The sequence below is a fragment of the Eptatretus burgeri genome, chromosome 3 (genome assembly GCF_056783735.1).
Source record: "Eptatretus burgeri isolate ZD-2024b chromosome 3, Ebu_testis_v1, whole genome shotgun sequence".
Classification (NCBI taxonomy): Eukaryota; Metazoa; Chordata; class Myxini; order Myxiniformes; family Myxinidae; genus Eptatretus; species Eptatretus burgeri.
In genome coordinates, this window is record NC_140963.1 from 4,734,374 (window position 1) to 4,758,142 (window position 23,769).

The 23,769-nt window shown below is 44.3% G+C and overlaps 1 long non-coding RNA gene across 2 annotated transcripts in view; it reads left to right on the plus strand.

Annotated features, from left to right (window-relative positions):
• Positions 1-11,956: 11,956 nt before the first annotated feature.
• The window catches only part of LOC147029318 (uncharacterized), a 152,205-nt gene continuing 140,392 nt past the window's right edge, over positions 11,957-23,769 (plus strand). For both annotated transcript variants that reach the window (XR_015055860.1, XR_015055861.1), the window contains exon 1: positions 11,957-12,018. This is a non-coding gene — a long non-coding RNA (uncharacterized LOC147029318). The remainder of the gene's footprint in view (positions 12,019-23,769) is intronic.

The window sequence follows — 23,769 nt, forward strand, 5'->3', positions numbered from 1 at the left end:
GAATTGCGACGATTTTTGCACAAATCTCTTGACTGCTTTGTTGGTTTGCAAATTCTCCATGTAAATGTGTAAACGTGTATCGTGTAGCGCCGCTCCAGGTGGGAGAGTATATTACAAGTCCCCACCTTTTTCAGTCCTGCATTCCTGTTTTCACTTTTTCCAGGGCAGTGAGCTGTTAGAATTACACAGTGAGAGGTATTTTGGATTCCACATTTGAATAAGGATAATAACATCACCACCCTGGCTGCTTCTATAGGGAGTGCTTCTATATTTCTAGTCTATATAGCGTGTGTGTGTGTGTGTGTGTGTGTGTGTGTGTGTGTGTGTGTGTGTGTGTGTGTGTGTGTGTTTCATGAGGTCAACAAGAAAAATTGAGTTTTGTAGAGGACTTTGTCTTTTTCAGTCCACTTTCCCCCTAAAAAAGCTCTTTTTTTTAATCCATGCCTTTCAGCAAAAAGAACATCGTCTCCACATAGTCTTCAGATTAGAGCTTGTCTTCCTTGCCTGGGGGTAGGACATAGCTCAGATAACTGAAACTAACTTTATTTATATGTGGAAGAGTTACCCAAATTGATTGAAAAGAAAGTCACAGTGGCCCTTAATTTGCAGTCAATAACATCATTGCCTCTCACTTCTCGTGCGGATGGCGGTTGGCTCATCTGTGCACACCTGTACTGTATATCATTGCTGACACAAAACCGGTTTAAACCAAGGTCCATGAGGGTGTCTGTAAGCCACAGCTGAAGGACAGCTTTCTTCCTCTCTCTTGACTTTGTATTCATTGCTACAGGCAACACCCATGGCCTATAATCTATCGAAAATATCGTAATCTTTGAGCACACAATGGATGGAATTAATGCTGGAATTATTGAGATGTTATATGTGATTACTTTACATTGTTTTCTGGCTTGTTATGTACCTCCACACATTTCCGCCCCCCACCCCCCATTTATGGCATGCATTTTGCAGATAGTACACAATGCAGCCTTATAACGCTGGTGAGACATGGGGCGTTTGTGGACTTGAGATGGTGAGTCAATCAAGAAAGCACCTGTGTTCTCAATGGAGTCAAAATTCCTGAGAATTTTTTTTTTTTCAGTGATTCTTCACCATTGAGAGATATGGCCAAAAACGATATATAACATATTTCAAAAATGTGTTGGGGCCGATATGTTCTCGTAGATCAGGGATTACGTGGCGGAGGTATGCGCTCTCCCGAGTGCCCTTCTAGTTGGATTTTGTGTCCAACGAGCGGTCGCTGAGAGAGACTCAAATGAGATTTGTTTCCTGCATAGTCCGTGAGTGTCAACTGTGGCTGTATGGACATGTGGCTCGTTTTCCTGACGCTGATCCTGCTCACCAGATTCTCTCAGCGAGTGAGTCTCGTGAGTGGGGGAGGCCAGTGGGCCGACCACGTGCCTCGTGGATGCAGCAGGTTCATCAGCATCTCAAGGAGATGGGGATGGGCCAGGCATCTGCCTGGGGGATGGCCAGACAGAGGCCCCCCAGAGTATTGGCAGAAAGTGGACGCAGCAACATGCTGCTCCGGCGCATGCTCCCACACCTGACTTGACCTGACCTTTTCCCATAATCATGGCATTACTGTGGTTGACTCAGGTGAGATTCCGCTCAATGAGTAACCCCTTTGGGAATGACGCTGCCAAGGCTTTTAAATTCTAAAGATGGGACACTGCCTGCTCTTGAGAATCAACCAAAAGCTGACACAGTAAATATTGCGGCAACATTGCGAGGACTTTTATGACCTCTTCCAAAACAGCCCTTCTGTGATTTTATCTCAGACATCTTGGTGTTTTGGTATTTTCAACAAACCCATTGAATTTGATTATTTGTGTGACCTCTTGCTGTGGTTCATTTTGTGCGCTACCAGGAAACCCGTTCACGGAATGCCACTGAATGGCGTGAGCCTTCATGTGATACATCACGATGCGCATTTGATGCACAATCACTAAACCGATGAAAACCGATCTACCATAATCTGTATTACAGAGCATCAGTGCGACCAAAGCAGTTTCTCGGTCTCGGACCATGCTGGCTGGTTTGCCATCCCTCTCACAGCAGTAGTTCGAGCAGGAATTTGTAATTCGTCCATGGTGCTGGTGATAGCTCGTGTCTTCTTTTTTTTCTTCTTTTTTTTTTGTTGTATACCTTGTCGAGGCTCGTGTGAGAGGTAAAACACAACGAACAGCAAGGGGGGGTGAGACAAGAGGGACAGGAGTGGGAAGGACAAAACAGTGGGGTACACTCGAACTACACCAGTACACCATCTTCCTCGCGAAGTACACCATCGATCCTCAACATGTGCCAACTAAGCCCCTGTGCGACAATGTGCCAACATGTGCGGCAGACAGGCCGCATAGTTTATCGTCCATCCCAGGGACGACACACACATTGATGAATCACCCTAACTGTGAAACACCAGGATGATAGTTTCTACCTGGATCAGGATTCAAACCCAGGATGGGCAGCTCAGAGGCGAGTGTGGCTCTTCATCTCCATAATGGGCCTTAAAACTGATGCTCTGGTTGTAGTTCAGGAATATAAACTGAATTGTTCTCTGTATAAAGTTATTCATGTTAACAAACAGTAAATTGTCTTTTTGTTAACTTTCCCTTCCATGCAGAAGAGCAGTTTTTGTTTGAAGATTTCCATCTTCTACATCGATCGGCCATTTCACTCAGTTTTCTGTGAGGGCAATAGTACAAGGGCACAACATAGCATGGGCAATGGCCATGATGATCTATAAACCTGGTTATATTTTTTCCATTTCAGTTTTTCAAGTTGTCGAACGCAATACGTGGTGTGGTGTTATTACTCCGTGCACTCGAAGTGAAAAGTCGGATGAAGCAATTGGTTCACTTCTGTTTGTGTGTATCCTTCTGTCCAAAAATGTGAGTTTGTTCGAGGAACAATTTAATTTCAATTGAATGTTTATTTTGAACACAAATCGGAAAACGAACCTGTAGTTTAATCATATCTTGGCTCTGAATTTGGCCCGATTACGCATGCGCAGACAGGAGTGAGAATTTTTAGGCAGTGAAGCCACTTCAGTATATATTTGACTTTGTCCTTCCTTCCATCCATCAAAAATGAGTAAGGACCTTTCTATCACCTTGTTTCCACAATAAATGTGTGTGTGTGTGACGGGGACGGGGACCGGGACGGAGACGGAGACGGAGACGGAGACGGAGACCTTGTTGAATTACAATTTTTAGTAATCGGCAGATATCGGCAATTTTTCGGAAATCGGCAGATTGGAGTTATTGTGATTATGGACTACAGTGTGTACCGTATACAACTTTCAACAAACAAATTATAAAAACAATGTTGCATTGTCGACGTTTCAGGGAGAAGTGCATAAACATTAATCTTTATAAACAGCTGCTAATCGTCGTGATGGGTAGAAAAACAATCTGTCTCTGTAATTTAGAAAACACCTGAATATGGCAAACAGCTCGGAAATCAGGTTTCATCAAATAGATTTTGCTTTGAAACTCACAAAGAAAATTCAGATAACTTTTTGTAAAGCAAACCTGGTTCAAGTAAAAGAACCAATTGCTTTAGAAACAGTCACGAGAACAAAGGAAACTGCGATCGATTGGATGCTGCTGAGGTTAAAAGTTAAAACCTCCACCAAGGTGCCACACACCACAGGGCCAAACACCATTGGCCTGGCTGTGAGTTGGGTCCGCGAACTCCACGCACCACACACATGCAATGAAGCATACAGGCACGCACACAAACACACCCGTGAAGAGTCCCTTTGGATATCCAAATCCACCCATTTATACCACGTCTGTGTGTGTTGTCTCCATACCTCTTTGTGCTTGCACACGCAGAGACCTTTAGCCCCTCAGGTCGGCTAACTCTGACTCGGATTCGTACATCCTACACTTTGAGGGAAGCAGTCCCTACAGTGCATCCCACAGCAGTCCCCACTTTTGCCACAGTGCATGATGACACACACGTGCACGTCACTTTTATTTTGTTTACTGATCAAAGATGGCCGACTGATAGACTGGCGGCCATTTTAGTTGTACATCAATATGGGCTAGGCCTTTAACTCCGTACAGCAAAATTATTAAAACAAAGGGGGCTATGACATTTTATGTCTTTTGTCCTTGTTTAATTGTAGCTTCATTTATCTTTATTTGACACGGCATGTGGGACGATCCTTTATTCCGTAAAGAAATGGGGCTGAACTTAGGAAAGGCTTGTAGAATCGCTATTCGTGTGATGATCACCCATTCAAAATTGGTTTCCAATCGCTGAAGAGTGATCATTTAATGCAGATCAGAACATAATCACGAGCATTTAAATAACAAAGAAACTTCTACATGTCCTCAGCGAGGGGATGTTCAAGAGTGCGTTTCAGGCCTTGAAGGAAGCGTTGCATGACTTATAATTATCGGTAGTTTACATGGAACATTTGCTTGAATTAGCTCATGAGGAGGCAGAGGAGGTTAGGAATAGGGCAGTTCACCGAACGGGCATTGAGAATCTTCGAGGAGAGATGCAATAATCCTCTGGAGAAGTTTGACAATATCAAATTTGTCCGGAGTTACAGATTCTTGCAGGAATCATTTTATTGGCTGCTGAATCGAGTGCAAGATGACCTGGATCAACTTATGATGAGGAGCAATGTGCTCAATCCCCTCCCACAAGTGTCCGTGGCCCTGCGATTCTATGAAAATGCATTTCATTTGGATGTTTTTCAGACAGTATGTGCAAATGTACACAACTAATCAGTTATTTATCTCCCTTCGTAAATTGCTATTTAGATGTGTGATTTGCTCTGTGGTAAAACGATGTTTTGTCACCGTTTATGGCTTAGGCATGTGTTAGCAAGACGCTCATTAAGACCCTTTTATAAATTCGGCCCATTGATTTTAGTTTATACAATTTTCTTTCTGTATACTGTGATAGAATACATTGCTTGTGGTGGATGTAGCCCTTTTTTCTTAATCTTACTGTTCAATGATTTTTCAAATTCTTTTGAACTCTGGCATCCTAGAAGAAACAGTGCATGGAATTACCATAATGTACAACAACCCATCCAGCTATGTTGAAAGTATGGATGGCCCAACCAAGGAGTTTGTCACAACAACAGGCATCCTCCAAGGAGACACCCTTGCTCCTTATCTTTTTGTTATAGTTGTGGATTACATTCTCAGGCAGTCAGTAGTGTCCATGAAAGAGAAAGGAATTGACATCAAGCCAAAAAGATCAAATCGTGACAGAGATAAGCATCTTACAGACCTTGACTATGCAGATGACATCGCCTTAACAGTGACGCTTTTGAAGGATGCTCAAGACCTTCTAATTTCTGTTGAGGATGCTCCAGTTAAAGTCGGTTTATTTCTAAATGCCAAGAAAACAGAATACATGACAGTAAAGGAGGATGCTGATCATCTACCAATCTTCTCCAAGGATGGCTCACAACTAAATGAAGTCAAAGACTTTAAGTACTTAGGGTCTTATGTAGCTGACTCCAAGAAGGACTTAATATCACGCAAAGGTCAAGCCTGGAGTGCATGTAACAGGTTGCAGCACATCTGGCAGTCTAACATTTCAAGATCTACCAAACTTGCATTCTTTAGAGCTTGCGTAGAGAGCATACTCTTATATGGATCAGAGACATGGACCATGAAGAAGGCCCCGCAGGACCGGCTTGATGGCACATACACTCGGCTTCTTATGAGAGTACAGAACATCAGCTAGTGGGAACACAGGACATAAGCAGAGATCTACGGAGACATACCACCCATTTCTACCATTGTAGCTCATCGCAGAACACGTTTTGCTGGTCACTGTTTCTGCGCCAAAGACCAAATTATATCTGACATGATCTGCTTGAGATTGCCTTGCCCAACCAGAGGAAGAAAGCCACTGAACTACATCGACTGCGGAGCAAGGGATATCCAGCATGACATCACGGACTTGCAGACACTGATGATGGACAAAGACTCGCGGAGCCTCATTGTGAACTCTATCTCGGATGCGTCCGCTGAGTAGTAGTAGTAGTACATCTACAACATCTGGTAGCAACACCCACAATATCCTCCCCTCTAATGTACATATGAATCACTATTTAAATGGATGAAAACAACAACAAACAAAAAACTATATCATCCGCATCCAAACGACCTATGGAAATCAATCTTCAACCATCACATAGTCTTTGAAACGCTCTGGACATCTAGTGATGCGAGAAGAGCGTCGGGAGTGTGGTGAAGTACAGTGCGTTGGAGTGTGGTGAAGTACAGTGCGTTGGAGTGTGGGGAAGTACAGTGTGTTGGAGTGTGGGGAAGTACAGTGTGTTGGAGTGTGGGGAAGTACAGTGTGTTGGAGTGTGGGGAAGTACAGTGCGTTGGAGTGTGGTGAAGTACAGTGCGTTGGAGTGTGGTGAAGTACAGTGCGTTGGAGTGTGGTGAAGTACAGTGTGTTGGAGTGTGGGGAAGTACAGTGTGTTGGAGTGTGGGGAAGTACAGTGTGTTGGAGTGTGGGGAAGTACAGTGCGTTGGAGTGTGGTGAAGTACAGTGCGTTGGAGTGTGGTGAAGTACAGTGCGTTGGAGTGTGGTGAAGTACAGTGCGTTGGAGTGTGGTGAAGTACAGTGCGTTGGAGTGTGCTGCTGTGTTTTTCCCGGGAAAGACTCCAGTACCAAAACGGTCTCCTCTTGTTGTAATTCCTCAGGCAGTGTAGCATCGGGCGAAGGAGCCTCATCCATTCTGTGGAGAGGCCTATGGATTTGCCGGTACACATGCCCCTCTGGAGTGGTGATGACGTAGGAACGTGGTGTTTGATGTTTCGCCATAATGATCACTGGTTACCAGGTCTTGTTACACTGTACACAAATGCTATCCCCCGGTAATAATGGCATTAGCTCTTTGCATCCCAGTCATAGAAATATTTTGCACGTTTCTGTTACTGCAGCTTGTTCATATTGTTAGACTTGTCAACGTGAAGTGCCGAATTATGGCCTTCTGTCTTTTCTTTTTGTATACCTTCTCGAGGCTCGTGTGAGAGCTAACACACAACGCACATCAAGGGGGGCATGAGACAAGAGGGGAGGGAATGGGAAGGACAAAACAGTGGGGAACAGAGACATTAGGAGATCTGTGGAAGGGAGAGGGATGGGATGGGGAACATGGGGAAGAGAAGATGGACATTACAGGGACTTTCAGGAAGGAAAGCAGGGAATTTGAAGGAGGTGGGCTTGGGTGGATTATCGGGGGAAGAACAGATCGAGGATTTGGATGGGGGATGATAAGAGGTGGTGGTGAACAGCTGTTTTGAAGGCCTGGAGGGAAGAATGGGAATGAATAGAGTGAGGGAGTTTATTCCAAAGGCTGGAAAAAAGAGGAATGAAAGAGTGAAGGTGAGCAGTGATTCGTGATTTTGGTAGTTTTACCAGAAGGGGGTTGTTGGCGGACCTTGAGCGCCCTGCGGAAATGAGGTGGGGACAAATCACAGAGAGAGTAGGGGGGGGGGGCGAGGCTGGAGAGAAGACGGCAGAAGACAGAAAGACCACCGACCAACCTGCGGTGATTGAGTGAGAGGCCCAAAGACTCAGCCTCATTGCGGGAGATGCCAATGATCCGAAATGCCTTGGTTTCTACAGCGTGAAGCCGAGAAAGGTGAGAGGCAGGAGAACCAGCCCTGAGGGGAGAGCAGTACTCCATCAAGCTGCGGACAAAAGCTTTGTACGTGGTCAGGAGCTCAGGTGTGCCGAGGAAAGACTTTGCACGTTGGAGGATTCCCAGTCGGCGACTGGCTTTGGAGGCGAGGTTTGAAATGTGGCTTTCCCAGGAAAATCATGGCAGATAGTGAGACCCAGAAGCTTGAGAGAAAGGACTTCTTCAAGAGGATTATTGAGAAAGTGGATTGGGGGTAGGGGGGGGGGGTTCTAAACGGTCCTTTCGAAGAGACATAGTGAGAGTGTGAGATTTGTCCAGATTGAAAGACGTGTTCTACGTGTTGCACCAGTTTGTGATTTTATCCAGATCAGCAGTGAGTGAAGAAGCTGCTGCTTGCCGGTCTGAGGGATGACCGATGGTACGGCAGAGGGTGGAGTCATCAGCAAAGAGATATACAGGATTTTCCAGAGAGTCAGAGAGATCATTGATGAAAACCAGAAAAAGAGCAGGGCCCAGAACGCTACATTGAGGAACTCCAGCCTGAACAGGAAGAGGGGATGAAAGAACTCCATTTCGGGCCACATGTTGACTGCAATAGAGCAAGTCTGTGAGTCATGAGTGGAGATAGCCTTGGATACCATAGGAAGAGAGTTTGGTGAGCAGGGCAGGGTGCCAGACTGTGTCAAAAGCACGTGATATGTCCAGGGATACGGCTCGGATTTCATGTCTGGCATTGAGGACCTCCATCCATTGTTGGGAGAGCAGAAGCAGCATATCCAGGGTAGAGTGACCTGGTTTGAAACCAAATTGATGATCAGAAATCAAGCCATTGGAGAAGAGGAAGGATTTGATGTCTGAACCGATGATGGATTCCATGACCTTGCTGATGATTGGGAGAAGGCTGATTGGTCTGTAATTACAGGGATCTGTTTTTGCACCTTTTTTATGCAGGGCAGTGATGTTTGCTGATTTCCAAGCAGATGGCAGATGACCTTGAGCAAATGAGAAGGTGAATATAACAAAGAGAGGGTGAGCAAGAGCAGAGGAGCAGGCTTTGAGGACACATGGGCTGATGCCATCTGGACCGGTTGCAGAATCTGAGTCGAGGTTTGACAGCAAACTCTCCACCTTGTCAGGAGAAAAGGACACAGAGTCCAGGGACAGTTGTGTGTGACTGGGTAAGGTGGGTAGACAAAGGGATGGGTTTTGGACACAAGATTTAGCTGCAAACACCGAGTTTAGGCATTCAGCTTTTTCACGTGCGGTATCAGCAGTGCGGCTATTTGAGGTAAGGGAGGGGATGGAGGGGATGGAGGGGGAACATACACCAGAAACAGATTTGATTAGATGCCATCAGGATTTTGAGGAGGGAGAGAGGTTTGAGAGTTCAGACTTGAGATGAGAAAGATGTTGTTTTCTGGCTCTCCTGAGGGTAGATACACACTTGTTCCGAGCTTTATGGAAGGAACTGAAATTGCCCTCAGTTGGGTTTGCTTTCCATGAGGCAAAGGGAAGTTGTTTCAGGACAACTGCCTCACCACAAGCTTCAGTGAACCAAGGGTGGGAGGAAGGGGAGGACAACTGAAGACGAGAGGGGATAAATTTGTGCATGAGGCAGAGCAAGTTTCTTTGAAAGAATTCCCAGGATGAGTTGATGTTGGAGAAAGTATCGATAGGAGACCAGTCTATAAGTTTGAGGGCTGCTTGGAGACCCTGCCAGTCGGCTTGAGTGAAATGCCAGACTCGACGGCGGTGAGGTGGTTCTCTGATAAACACCAGAGAGATGTCCACTTTGACAACGACGTGGTCAGAAGAACTGATTGGAGCAAAGGAAGAGCAGCAGATATTGTCAGGGAAATTTGTCAAAATCAGATCCAGAAGAGATTGAGTACCATTGGTTGAGATCCGGGTCGGCAAGTTGACCAATTGAGTCAATCCCAATGTGGTGCAGAAAGCTTTTGCTGAGTTGCCATGACAGGTGAGAGTTACCCACACCTTGCCAACTGGCATGATGACTATTTAAGTCACCACATATGAGGAAGAGAGAGTTTGGATGAGAAGATAGAAGTTGGTCCATGTTTTCGGACAGTGAGGTGTAGATGGAGTCATCACTGTTTGGTGGACGGTACAGTACACATATAAACATGAGGTGGGAGTGGAGGGGAAGCCGTAGCCAGTGGTATTCCTGGGGGTGTCGGGGAGTGAGGGCAGTGCATGGAGAGTGAGGAATAGAGTCTTTGATGAAGAGAGCAACTCCTCCACCAGGACGAGGCTCAGGTCTGTCAAACCGGAGGAGCGAGTTACCCGGGAGAGATACTTGGGAGTCAGACACGTCTTAGGGGAGGAAAGTTTCTGTTAGTTAGATTATGTCTGGTTTGTCAGTGGCAACCTGTATGGAAAGATCTGAAAGGTTTGAGCGAAGGCCCCAGATATATGAGGTCCACACTTTTAATGAAGAGGTAGGGGAGGAGGCTTTGGGTGCAGGGGGTGGGGGGGAGGGGGAGGGTAGGACAAGGGATGGGTGGGTAGGTAAGGAGGGTTGTTGAAAGAGTGTGGGGGATTGCAGAATAGCTAGGGGAGGCGGTCAGATGAGGAGGAGAATAGGCTCTGTGGTACTGGGGGAGAGAGGGGACAAGAGAGGTGGAATAAGGCAGTTGAGGATTTGAGGAGGTGGAGTGAAGAGATGGAGGTAAGAGGGCAGTGGAAGGAGGCAGCTTTGTGGATGAGAGGGGGGGGGACAACTTTGAGAAGGAAGAGTGAGGGGGATGAATGGTGGGAGAAAGGTGAGGGGGGAGTTTTTGAGAGAGGTGAGAGGGAGGCTTGGAGGGAGAAGAGTGGGATGGTTGCTTTGAGAGTGAGGGGTGAGGGGTGAGGGGGGTGAGTTGGCAATGAAGTTGGAAAAAAGAATGGTTGATGGAAAGCGAACATTCATAGCAAACTGGTTTTTTTAATTTTTAGGTCAGAGATGCGATTTAACACGATTCTTGATGGATGCAATAAAGGTGAATCCAGAGAATGGAGAGAAGAAACGCTGTAACAGTTGGATTTTTTTGACAAGGTGTGAAGGAAAGGTCGAATTGAGAGCAGTCTGTTTAAATAGTGGAAGAGTAGTGCATTATGATACAGTAAAGAGTTCCACATGTGGGAAAGAGGAAGATGAAGCATTATAAGATCGTTTTTGTTATTATTATTAATGTTTTTTTTTTTTTTTTTTTTTTTTTTGTATACCTTGGTCGAGGCTCGTATGAGAGCTAACACACAACTCACAGCAATGAGGCATGAGACAAGAGGGGCGGGAGTGGAAGGGACAAAACATTGGGGAACAGACACAGGTGAAATGTGGAAGGGAGAGGGATGGGGATGGGACGGGGAACATGGCGAGGGGAAGATGGACATTAAAGGGACTTTCAGGAAGGAAAGCAGGAGAATTGAAGGAAGTGGGCTTGGGTGGATTATCGGGGTAGAAAAGATCGAGGATTTGGATGGGGGAAGATAAGAGGTGGTGGTGAACAGCTGTTTTGAAAGCCTGGAGGGAAGAATGGGAAAGAATAGAGTGAGGAAGTTTATTCCAAAGGCGGGAAAAAAGAGGAATGAAAGAGTGAAGATGAGCAGTGATTCGTGATTTTGGTAGTTTTACCAGAAGGGGGTTGTTGGCGGACCTTGAGCGCCCTGTGGAAATGTGGTGGGGACAAATCGCAGAGAGAGCAGGGGGCAAGGCTGGAGAGGAGTCGGTAGAAGACAGAAAGACCACCGACCAACCTGCGGTGATTGAGTGAGAGGCCCAAAGACTCAGCTTCATTGCGGGAGATGCCAATGATCTTAAAAGCCCTGGTTTCGACAGCGTGAAGTCGAGAAAGGTGGGAGGCAGGAGCACCAGCCCAGAGGGGAGAGCAGTACTCCATCAGGCTACGGACAAAAGCTTTGTAAGTGGTCAGGAGCTCAAGAGGGCCGAGGAAGGACTTTGCACGACGGAGGATTCCCAGTCGGCGACTGGCTTTTGAGGCAAGGTTGGAAATGTGACTTTCCCAGGAAAGGTCATGGCAGATAGTGAGACCCAGAAGCTTGAAAGAAAAGACTTCTTCCAGAGGATTGTTGAGAAAGTGGATGGGGGGGTTTTGTAAACGGTCCTTTCGAAGAGACATCGTGAGAGTGTGAGATTTGTCTGGATTGAAAGACATGTTCCACGTGTTGTTTGAGAGAGTTTTCAACAGATTCGGTCATGGAAGTGTTGTCGAAAAAAATCGAGGAAGAAGAAGAGGGGTCGAAGAAGAAGAAGAAGAAGAAGAAGAAGAAGAAGAAGAAGAGGAAGCGGTATCGGAAGAAGAAGAAGAATGGACAGTCGAGAGTGAGGAAGGAGAAAGGTAACGTTTTTTTGTTTTTTTTTGTTTGTTTGTTTGTTTTTGATTTAAGAAAAGAAATAAAGTGATTAGTTGGGAGGGATCAGTTGGGGGGACATTCGGAAAGTGGGGAAGATAGAAATTGAAGGTAATGGGGAGAAAAAACAAAACACGATCGTACACCGAGGGTAACCGGTAGGCCTCAAGCCTCAAGGGTAGGCCTCAAGCGTCCGGTAAGACAAAGTCGACAAAATCTCACAAAAATAGCGCGATGTTTGAAACAAAACCGAACTAGGAACACACAGGAACATGTAAGCGAGAGAATAAACAGTTAAAACGGGACAGATAACGACCGGAAACTTAACTTTGAGATCGTTAGAGGAATCTTCGTACGATACGGTCCTTTTTACATGAACCACTTTTAACTTGGAGGAACCTTGCAAACCTTACTTTGGGCCAACTTGAGAATTTTGGTCATGCTAAGGAGCTTTTCTTAATGGATATGACCAAGGTTGATTTCTCTTCACTCCCTTCCTTCTATCAAAGTCTATCAAATGCTTGGCAAGCTTTCACAGGCCAATGTGGTCTCACGATATACGAGCGGTCCGTGTTTCTGAATGAGGTACTGTTTCACAACGTGCTGTTTGAAGGTTTTGATAACAATATGACCGCTATCTGAAAATTTGCCAAAAACATCAATAACCAAACTGTGCCACCGAAGAAACAATGCCAATGATAAGTGGCTAAGTGTTGCTGCAATTGCCTCAGTGACTGGCATTACGCCAGTGTCGCCCATTGTTTAATTCTATTTTATATTTTTTTAACAAATTAATGATCCATTTACGCAATAAATAAAAAAAAACACAATATTGTTTGGAAATGCCCAACCATGACCTTCGAGTGTGGAAATGTTTTGTCCAATAGCGCCACCTACTCTATATTAAAGATAATACAGACCAATCCCCACCGATCCCCCCTCACTCCCACAATGCCAGAAGAGATTAATTTTGTGCAGTTGAAGAGTGTTAATAATAAAAGCCTTTGTATGTAATCATTCCATGATTATTTTAAACTATCTGCAAATATGTGAGCTATGAAGTAGCTTATTTTTGGAAATATGCTGTTTTTGTATTCCTGGCATATAAAACCCATGGCTTTTCTGCCAGGAATTGAGAGTTTCATTGTGGCATCACTCCACATACGGTACATGGGCTGTCTGCCATTATGAAAGAGAATGGTCAAAGGCAAGACAATTGGTCAAATGCAAAATAGTTTGAAACGGCTTCCGAAGTCATCACCGCACATTTAAAAACAACACATCAATGATCACTTTTTTTACGTTCTTTTGTTCATTTCGCATCTCCTCCAAATGGTGGTTTACCGAACAATGCCCAGATATAGTGATGTCACAGAAAACTATAAATTCCGATCTTTGCGTAATTGCGGAAAAACGTTTATTGTTGTTTGTGTGCTTCTACCCCCTACTTTTATATATTTTTCTATTGCTTTGAGGTGTATTACCATACATGATTTTGTGTGCTCCTTCCATGTCTGTCACACTTTTTTCAAAAGGATTGCTGCTGTCATAGAATAATAAAAATGGTATCATTGGAATTGCCATCTGAAGCTACAAGGCCTGCAAAAAGGCGTTTTTTGTGGTTCAATAGGCACAGCGTTTTACTCCTTTCAAATCTTTATTTCAAGTAAATCGGTGATTCTGCCGAGACCGTATATTCCTGATACGTGAAACACGCTGCAACCCATGCATACAGAAAACAGACTTTTTTGAACACTGGCCACATTTTCCATCCAATCATAATGTAACTGTTTAAAAAACTTCTCCATGGATAGGCACTTCAATGTTGAAAATTTTGGGTCACTTGTTCAAGCGGTTGCGAAGAAAACAAATTTAAAAGAAAACAAGAAGCGAATACTTCGATATCGCGTGGCTGGGGGCAGTAAAAGTCTGGGTTAAGGGGCTGTCACACCTTGACGATTGAGCCAGCGTATGCCGACGTATGAAAAATTTGTCTAAAACGCTGGCACACGTCGAATACGTTAAGGGTAAGTTTGGTATACGTTAAGAGCACGCTGAAGCACGCTGGCATACGTCGTAGTACGCCGAGCTCGTCGACAAATTTTAACATGCTCAAAATTTTTCGACGTATGCCAGCGTATGACTCACACGTTCCACATACACTGGCCATAAGTTGTAGGCATATTACGCGATTGTTGACACACGTCGACACACGTTACTTGTAAGTTACTCATAAGTCGAAACACGTCGAGGTAATGTTTAGCGTACCGGAAACTTATTTCTAACCTATGAGTAACGTGCTTTGAACCTATGTGTAACGTATCTCCAATGCATATTGATGTATGTAAACGTATTTGACATCTTCTGGATGACCACAGAACTTACTGAACGTGTTTCTAACTTACAGCTCCAGTATAATGGCATATTGGCAGTGTTTTGGGGAATTGGTATATAAAAATGGGCTTCACAGGAGGAACCCGTCAGTGTTCCAGACTCCATGTTTTTTTTTTGTTTTTTGTTTTTTCTTCAGCATGACTGTGATGTTGACACTTCGATTTCTAGTGCGGTTATGATTTAAATCGTTGAGCGGCAGCCTATGAATAGCCTACGCCACGTGATCGTCGACGATACACTGCCGCACGCTATGCATACGTTAGACTATCGTTGGGCATACGTTGTGAACGCTGACAACACGCTAAGCATTCGTTGGTGTAAGTTATCTATAAGTTATCGAAACGTTCTGTGTATGTTACTAATACGTTATGCATTTGTCCAACTCGTTATGAATACGCCAAAAGCTTAAAAAAAAATCAATAGTTCAGCGTAGAAAAACATTAAAAAAAAGCCCAAGAATGCTGCAAAGAAGTCTCCTGGCTGTGGCCGTGGACGCGGACGCAAGGAGGATCCATAATCACCCACACCCTCCCCATCACACTCACCTACTATGACTGACATGGACCTACTACTACTACTACTACTACTGATACTACTACTACTGATACTACTGACTTGGACATGCACTCACCATGGAGTCTGAAACACTGACGGGTTCCTCCTGTGAAGCCCATTTTTATATACCAATTCCCCTAAATGCTGCCAATATGCCATTATATGGTAGCTGTAAGTTAGAAACACGTTCAGTAAGTTCTGTGGTCGTCCGGAAGATGTCAATCAAATACGTCTACATACGTCAATGTGCGTTGGAGATACGTTACACATAGGTTCAAAGCATGTTACTCATAGGTTAGAAATAAGTTTCGGGTACGCTAAACATTACCTCGATGTGTTTCGACTTATGAGTAACTTACAAGTAACGTGTGTCGACGTGTATCAACGATCGCATAACGTACCTACAACCTATGGCCAGCGTATGCGGAACGTGTGAATCATATGCTGGCATACGTCGAAAAATTTTGAGCATGCTTAAAATTTGTTGAGGTGCTTGGCGTACTACGACGTATGCCAGCTTGCTTCAGCGTGCTCTTAACGTATACAAAACTTACCCATAACGTATTCGATGTGTGCTAGCGTATTCGGCAAATTTTTCATACGTCGGCATACGCTTGCTAAAACGTCAAGGTGTGACAGCGGCTTGACACTTCGATGTCGAGTGCGGTTCTGATTTGAATCGCCGAGCGGCAGCCTTTTTATAGGCTATACCACGTGATCATCGGCGATATGCTGCCACGCGCTACGCATATGTTAGACTATCGTTGGGCATACGTTGTGAACGCCGACAACACATTAAGCATTCGTTGGTATGAGTTATCTATAAGTTATCGAAACGTTCTGTGTATGTTACTAATACGTTATACATACGTCAAACTCGTTATGAATACGCCAAAAACTTTTTAAAAACATCAATAGTTCAGCTTATGCCAGCGTTTTACATAATTTTGATACGTTGCCATACGCTGGCTAAAACGTCAAGGTGTGACAGCCCCTTTAAGAATGATGAAACAATTTTGCAGTTATAAAATTTAAATGTTGACACGGTGAATTAGCAAGCTTGATGGGAAGAGTTGTGACGTTGGACAAATTTATATTTATAGCCCTCAGATCAAAGGGACGTATGCGGCCATAATTATGACAGAAGACAGTGGACAGAATAGCCAATTATATAACAGCGCGATGTCGCCATGCTGTAAGGAGAGTTACAACGCTGCACGTCAACAACTAACGGAACAGGAAAATTATCACTTCCTGCTCAGAAAATCAACTTCCGGCATCACACAGAAATCGATTCAGCACACAAAACGTCACTCATCCGCATCAACCCCGCCCACAATACACCCGGCAATCTCCGCCCACAATACACCCGGCAATCTCCGCCCACAATACACCCGGCAATCTCCGCCCACAATACACCCGGCAATCTCCGCCCACAATACACCGGGCAATCTCCGCCCACAATACACCGGGCAATCTCCGCCCACAATACACCGGGCAATCTCCGCCCACAATACACCGGGCAATCTCCGCCCACAATACACCGGGCAATCTTCGCCCACAATACACCCGGCAATCTCCACCCACAATACACCGGGCAATCTCCGCCCACAATACACCGGGCAATCTCCACCCACAATACACCCGGCAATCTCCGCCCACAATACATCGGGCAATCTCCGCCCACAATACACCCGGCAATCTCCGCCCACAATACACCCGGCAATCTCCGCCCACAATACACCCGGCAATCTTCGCCCACAATACACCCGGCAATCTCCGCCCACAATACACCGGGCAATCTCCGCCCACAATACACCGGGCAATCTCCGCCCACAATACACCCGGCAATCTCCGCCCACAATACACCCGGCAATCTCCGCCCACAATACACCCGGCAATCTCCGCCCACAATACACCCGGCAATCTCCGCCCACAATACACCCGGCAATCTCCGCCCACAATACACCCGGCAATCTCCGCCCACAATACAACCGGCAATCTCCGCCCACAATACACCCGGCAATCTCCGCCCACAATACACCGGGCAATCTCCGCCCACAATACACCCGGCAATCTCCGCCCACAATACACCCGGCAATCTCCACCCACAATACACCGGGCAATCTCCGCCCACAATACACCCAACAATATGTGTGACAGAAGACACAGGACAGAGTAGCCAATTATATAACAGCGCGATGTCGCCGCGCTGTAACAATGGTGAAAATGCAAGGGCAGCAGAAAGAAAGAGCGAGGGCCTCGGCCGACGTCCCACAACATGGTCAAGGATGGTTGTGGATGTCTATTACGAGTTCGCTTTCCAAAGATACCATTGATATTACTCTACGACAGCAGTAACCCTTTAGAATATAATGGACACACACACACACACACACACACACACACACACACACACACACACACACACACACACACACACACACACACACACACACACACACACACACACACACACACACACACACACACACACACTTCTATTGAAAAGAACCACCTTGTCCACCACCTGGATAGACCACAAGAAAGCTTTCAACAGTGTCCTACATTCGTGGATGATAAAATGCATGCAAATATACAAAATCAATCCCCAAGTAATCAAACTGATTGAGAAAGCAATGGAGCTCTGGAATTCCATATTGATATTACAACACTCAGAAGGAAATGTCAAAATACCAGATGTGAAGATACGGCGTGGGATCTTCCAGGGAGACCATCTTTCCCTCCCACCACCCCCCCCCTGCCACTCTTGTTTTGTCTGGCTCGAGACCCACTGAGTAACCACATCAACAAACAAGGATGCGGATACACCAAAACAACCAATAGAAGAACATCCAAAGAATCAGGAGAGGTGACACACCTACTATACATGGATGATCTTCGCACCGAATGATGAAAAATTGACAGAACAGCTAACACAAGTAAAACGGTTCTCTGAGAACATTCAAATGGAATTTAGATTAAATCAGTGCACCAAATGCACATTTGTACAAGGTAAACCAACCCCCCCCCCCCAAACCAGACAACATAAAAATTGCCCTTGAAATAACAATATAGCAGTTAGAAAACAAAGCATCATACAAATACCTCGGAGTAGAAGAGGACCACCAAACAAATAACAAATACGCAAAAACATTCGCCAAGGAATACCTACGTAGAACGAAGCTGACCCTAAAAACATGCCTCTCCCCAAGAAATAAAATGAAAGCAGTAAACCAACTCGCGGTATCAGTGTTCCAATACAGCTGTGGAATAATAAACTGGCCCCAATCAGAAATCCACTGGATGGTATTCATAGAATACATACCCTGTGCAGTCTTGAGAAGGACTTGGTGCAAGCCTACTATTTTGGTTTTAGAGGTTATTTTTTTTCTTTGATCCAATATATCTGCCAGACCATGTGACCGATGATGTTATCTTTATCAAACCATATTTCCCATTGGTAGTTGATCAATTAGTTAAAGTTTGCATTGATCAGTTAAGTGGTTTCTCCTCTGAAGATTTTCAAACATTTTCCCTTAGATCCAATATGGCTGGCAGACCAGTCGCATGATGGTCATTTTTATCAAACTTTATTTCAGCTGTGACAAGAAACTTCTCCTTCAGTGGATTGTCTTGACTGTGATGCAGACTATACAGGTATAGAGCAGGAGCTTGGTGACTTTTATTCAACATGGAAGGTGAAGATGTTTCAGGGTGCCAGTGGTGTAGAGTAGGGTTGGCAGATCCCAGAAACCCAATTCTAAGTTGTGCCAGTGGTAGGTGTGGTAGGTGGTGCCACCCAAATCCAAGATGGCTGTTTCGATATAGGCTAAAACCAATATTGTCATACATCAAGTAATACTAGGCCGATTCCAATGATCTTGGTATGCATTCTGATAGTTTTGGGTATGCCCAATCTAATGGAGAGGGTGTCATTATCATCCAAGGTCAATGTCATGAGATAAAGGTCAATATCACAGTTTTTGGTCAATTTTATGCCTGTTTGACCTTGACCCTTTGATTCAAGGTCAAATCTGATGACATGAAATGATTCCCCATACATGATTTACTATTAGTGCCCAATACATACTTAAGCTCTCAGACAAGTATTTAAATAGTTATAGGCATATTAAAGTAAGCTATAAATCGATTTGGGATCACCCCCCTTATGTCATGTGACAAATTTCTGACAAATTCAAGTGTCATGCAGAGTTCCAGCAACTTGGCAACAACAAATAAGGTAAGATTTTGAACATTTTAAAGACTTACAACATGAAATAATGTATAAATATAATGCATAACAGTACCAAGAACATGTATAACTAACAAAATGGAATGTTTTATGAGGAAATAAGAAATCTAGTGCAAAATAGATCGGAAATTTGACTATTTTTGGACTAAAGGGGGAATTCCTCCATTTCTGGGAATGGGTCCCCTCCCCCCCCTTTTTTAAATAGTCCTTGTAATGTTTTAAATATTGGTCTGAGGACTTAGGCATGTATTATGCACTAATAGGAAATCATGTATGGGGAATCATTTCATGCCATCAGATTTGACCTTGAATCAAGGGGTCAAGGTCAAACAGCCATAAGCATTAGCATTTTCACAAATGGCTCAAGGTTCGCTGACTGACCCAGACATAGAAATCCTGAAGACATATACAGCTAAGATGTATGGGGCAAAGGGAAAAGTCATGTCACTGAATTACCATTGCTATAATGTCTTTGAAAAGGCATATGGACCAAAAGCTAGATGTCTGAATGCACTAGCAAAGCTGAAGGGAATTGATGGTAGCATGATTCCTCCCTGCGAATCAGAAATTTCCCAACACATAAAACGGTCATCATTTGTAGCAAAGATGTGGGACAATGCTGATTTATCAGAATAAAATCAGCATCCATCTTCAAATGATGGCTGGGAGTTGCATGAAGAGCAGTATCAAATCATTTGGTTTGATGGTCAACAGCTTCCAGTCACTGGTCCCTGAGGAAGAGGATCACTCGCATCAAGAAAGCTCTGATGATGACCTCAATGTGTCTTCATCAGATGAAGACGGTCTATCCTCAGATGAAGACTAACTCTGATAACAACACAATACCATTCATTGAACTTAAACCAACCCTGTCAGTATAAAAACAGAATTTTCTCAATGTGGGTTTTATTTTAATTCGTCAATTATGCATGTCCATGGTGGTGATAGATAAAATAGATCCCTAAATTTATAGAAAGTGGTAGATTAGTTCGATATGTATATATGCATGGTGGTGGTAAATAGGTTAGGTAATATATAGAAACATATTGTAGTGGGGGCATTGTCATGCAAACCATAACAATTAGCAATTTGTTTATTTTACAGAAAAATTCATGCAGGTGGTCAAAATAAATTTATTTGAAAATTAATTTTTTCTTCTTCTTTTTTAAGACACATTTTCCAATCAGAACACATTTTTGATGAGTACAAAATTATATAAAATGCCAAGTCACTAGATCTACACTTTGTGATAATGACTGAATGTAATGGTTACAAATGAACTTTATATGTAAAATCTGCCATACCTATAAATCTAATTAACCTTGTTCTTAAGTAAGCTTTCCACCACAAATCCTATTCTTAAGGCCCTCACCCAATGGCCATATCTGCCCCGACCAGCCCCCGACCGGCCCACTCAAACTGCCCCACCGACCTGCCCGACCTGCCCGACCTGAGCCGACTGGGCCAACTGGACTGACTGCCACATCTGGCAGGTCGAGGGAGGTCGGGGGCGGGTCTGGCAGGTCGGAGGCCAGTCTTCTTCCCTCTCCTTCCTCTTCCCCTCTCCTCCTCCCAGGCTCTCCTCCCTCTTTCCTCCTTGCTCTCCACCCCCTTTCCTCCCCTCCCCTCCTCCCCTCTCTGCATCCCCTCTCCTCATCCTGGCCTCTCCTCATCCCGGCCTCTCCTCCTCTATTTCCTCCTCCCTCTCCTCTCCCTTTCCTCCTCTCCTCCAAGAGAGAGGGGAGGAGAGGGCATGAGGAGAGGGGGAGAAGAAAAATGAGGAGAGGCCCAGAGGAGAGGGTTTAATGACACCCGACCTACCCAACCAACCCCACAATTTTGTTCATGTTGAAAACTCGATGACCGCATCCAAGCATAGTCGACTGTCCCCGACCAGATGCTCGGGGGGGGGGGCAGTTCGGGTGGGCCGGTCAGGGGCAGGTTGGGGGTCGATCAGGCCAGTGAGCGTGGACCTTTAGTTATATTTTTTCATTCAATGTACTTATCCCTGTTAAATGACACTGGATTGGTATTTGCACTTTAGGCACTAATTGGAAATCATGTATGGGGAATCATTCATGTCATCAGATTTGACCTTGAATCAAGGGGTCAAGATCAAACAGGCATAAAATTGGCCAAAAACCTATGATGTTGACCTTTATCTCATGACATTGACCTTGGATGATAATGACACCCTCTCCATTGGATTGGGCATACCCAAAACTATCAGAATGCATTCCAAGATCATTGGAATCGGCCTAGTATTACTTGATGTATGACAATATTGGTTTTAGCCTATATCAAAACAGCCATCTTGGATTTGGGTAGAGCCACCTACCACACCCACCACTGGCGCAACTTAAGAATTGGGTTTCTGGGATCTGCCAACCCTACTCTACACCACTGGCACCCTTAAACATCTGCACCTTCCATGTTGAATGAAAGTCACCTAGCTCCTGGACTAGTAGGGGAACACAGGTTGCAACATGCTCTGAGTAGTACGTATCGATTACTGTATATCCGCAAAAGTGCCAGTCATAGAGCTATTATAGTAGATGTGATCCAGTGGAGAACCCACTGATAGTGGGGTAGCCAGATAGACAGATAGCCAGATCTGGATTTGAACCTAAACCAAAATGTAATTGGCTTGTTCTTGTCACCGAACCAACTCAAATCCACCTTGTTTTGTCACAACTCATCCACAACTTTTTGATATATTTTATATATATTTTAGAAATTTTGGCCTGTTGACCTTTTGGCCGATGTTGACCTTTTGGCTGATGTTGACTTCAAAAGAGTGATCGCTATATCACATGGTCATGTTACGTGGTAAAGTTTCAATTTCCTCTGCTGAAAGGTTGTTGGTGTATGCTCTTAACAAAATGCGCTCATGTATGATGTGCGTACGACATACGTATGTACGCTACCAATTGCTTTACCTGATCCTTACTTTTTGCGTCACGAGCACAGGGTAATAAGTTAGACATCAAAACAAGAAAACTCCTTACCATCCACCAAATGTTCAACAAAAATCAGTGCATCCCGAGAATGTACCTGCCGAGATGATAGGGAGGGAGCGGTCTGATGGAACTCAACCAGGTGCACAGAGCGACGAATGCAGGATGAGCTGAGTTTGTGAAATGCTCAACAGACTATTGGATTCAATTTGTTAACAAACATGAACACAACAAACTTGAAAAAGTATCCCTAACTCACCTTGCAAGGAATTTCCAAAAACAGATGTGAATGGAAGATACCACACAGGAAAACGAAATGGCAACAAATACAGCCACAACAATTGTAAAAAACAAACAAAATAAATATCAACAAATATGCACCAACAACTGGGAGAATGACAAAAGAGCAGGAAAGTACAAAAAAGAATTGGACCGAATTGGGATCGACAAAGAAGGTTCTTTGGAATGGCTAAGAAGAGGTCCTCAACCTGGATAGAGAACAAATAATAATCATAAATGTCCAAGACCAAGGACACGACACCAATGGATTTAAAAAGATGGTGGGACTGAGCGAGATGGACAAGTATAGGTTCTGCAAGACAGAAAAAGAAAGTACTAGTCACCTGCTTTTGGGTTGCAAAAACTATCAGAACAACTTTACACACAAAGGCACAACAAGGTATACAAAGTGATTAATTGGCCTATCCTCAAAAATTTCACCATCCCAGTTCAGGAAAACTCATGAAACGTGAACCAAGGGAAATCACTGAAAATGAGTCTGCCATGCTCACGTACGACCTGATGATCCCATCGAGTGTGAACATAGAAAACAAAGCCTTGTGATCGGACATCGTTCTCAGGAACAAAAAGGAAGCGACAACATTGCTGATTGAGATACCGGTACCCAGCGATTTTGGCTTAAATAATGCAGAAATCAAGAAAATCACCAAATACCACGACCTCAAAAATGAGATCAAGAGATCTTGGAAGATGAAGAGTGTCAATTTCACCAACAGTGACAATTGGAGTAACAGGAATAATAAAGAAGAACCTCACTGATTTTGAAAACCATCCGCAGGAATATCTTACGAAAACATGCAATTTGGTGTCTGTCTCTCTGTCATGCATTTTTTCACGGCAATACATTTGATTGTTACTTATCCAATCGCAACCAAACTTGACAGGATGAAGAGGCACATGCCGAAGTTTGTCGCGATTTAACTTGCCCCTCTCTCCAAGGGGGATTTGTGCTTTAGGTGAAGTCTGTGTCGAGGTGTATAATAGGTTATCATGGTGTTTCATAGGGCACACCTTCCACACTTAAACATTATAGCCACAAACGATCCAGTCATTTTTGTCCAACATAGTTACATTTTTAAAAATCGTTATTTAACTGGAAGAGGTTTGGAGCAAATGCAATGTGTTTGAGGCATTCTACACTCATCGCGTCCCCCTCAGATGAACGGTTGACAGCCGTCTCGATTTGTTAAGCCTCTGCTCTGGTAAGTGGCAACCATCTTTACTTAACAAAGTTGCTTGCATGAGTCTTTACGCATGAATGATGAATCCCATTGCTT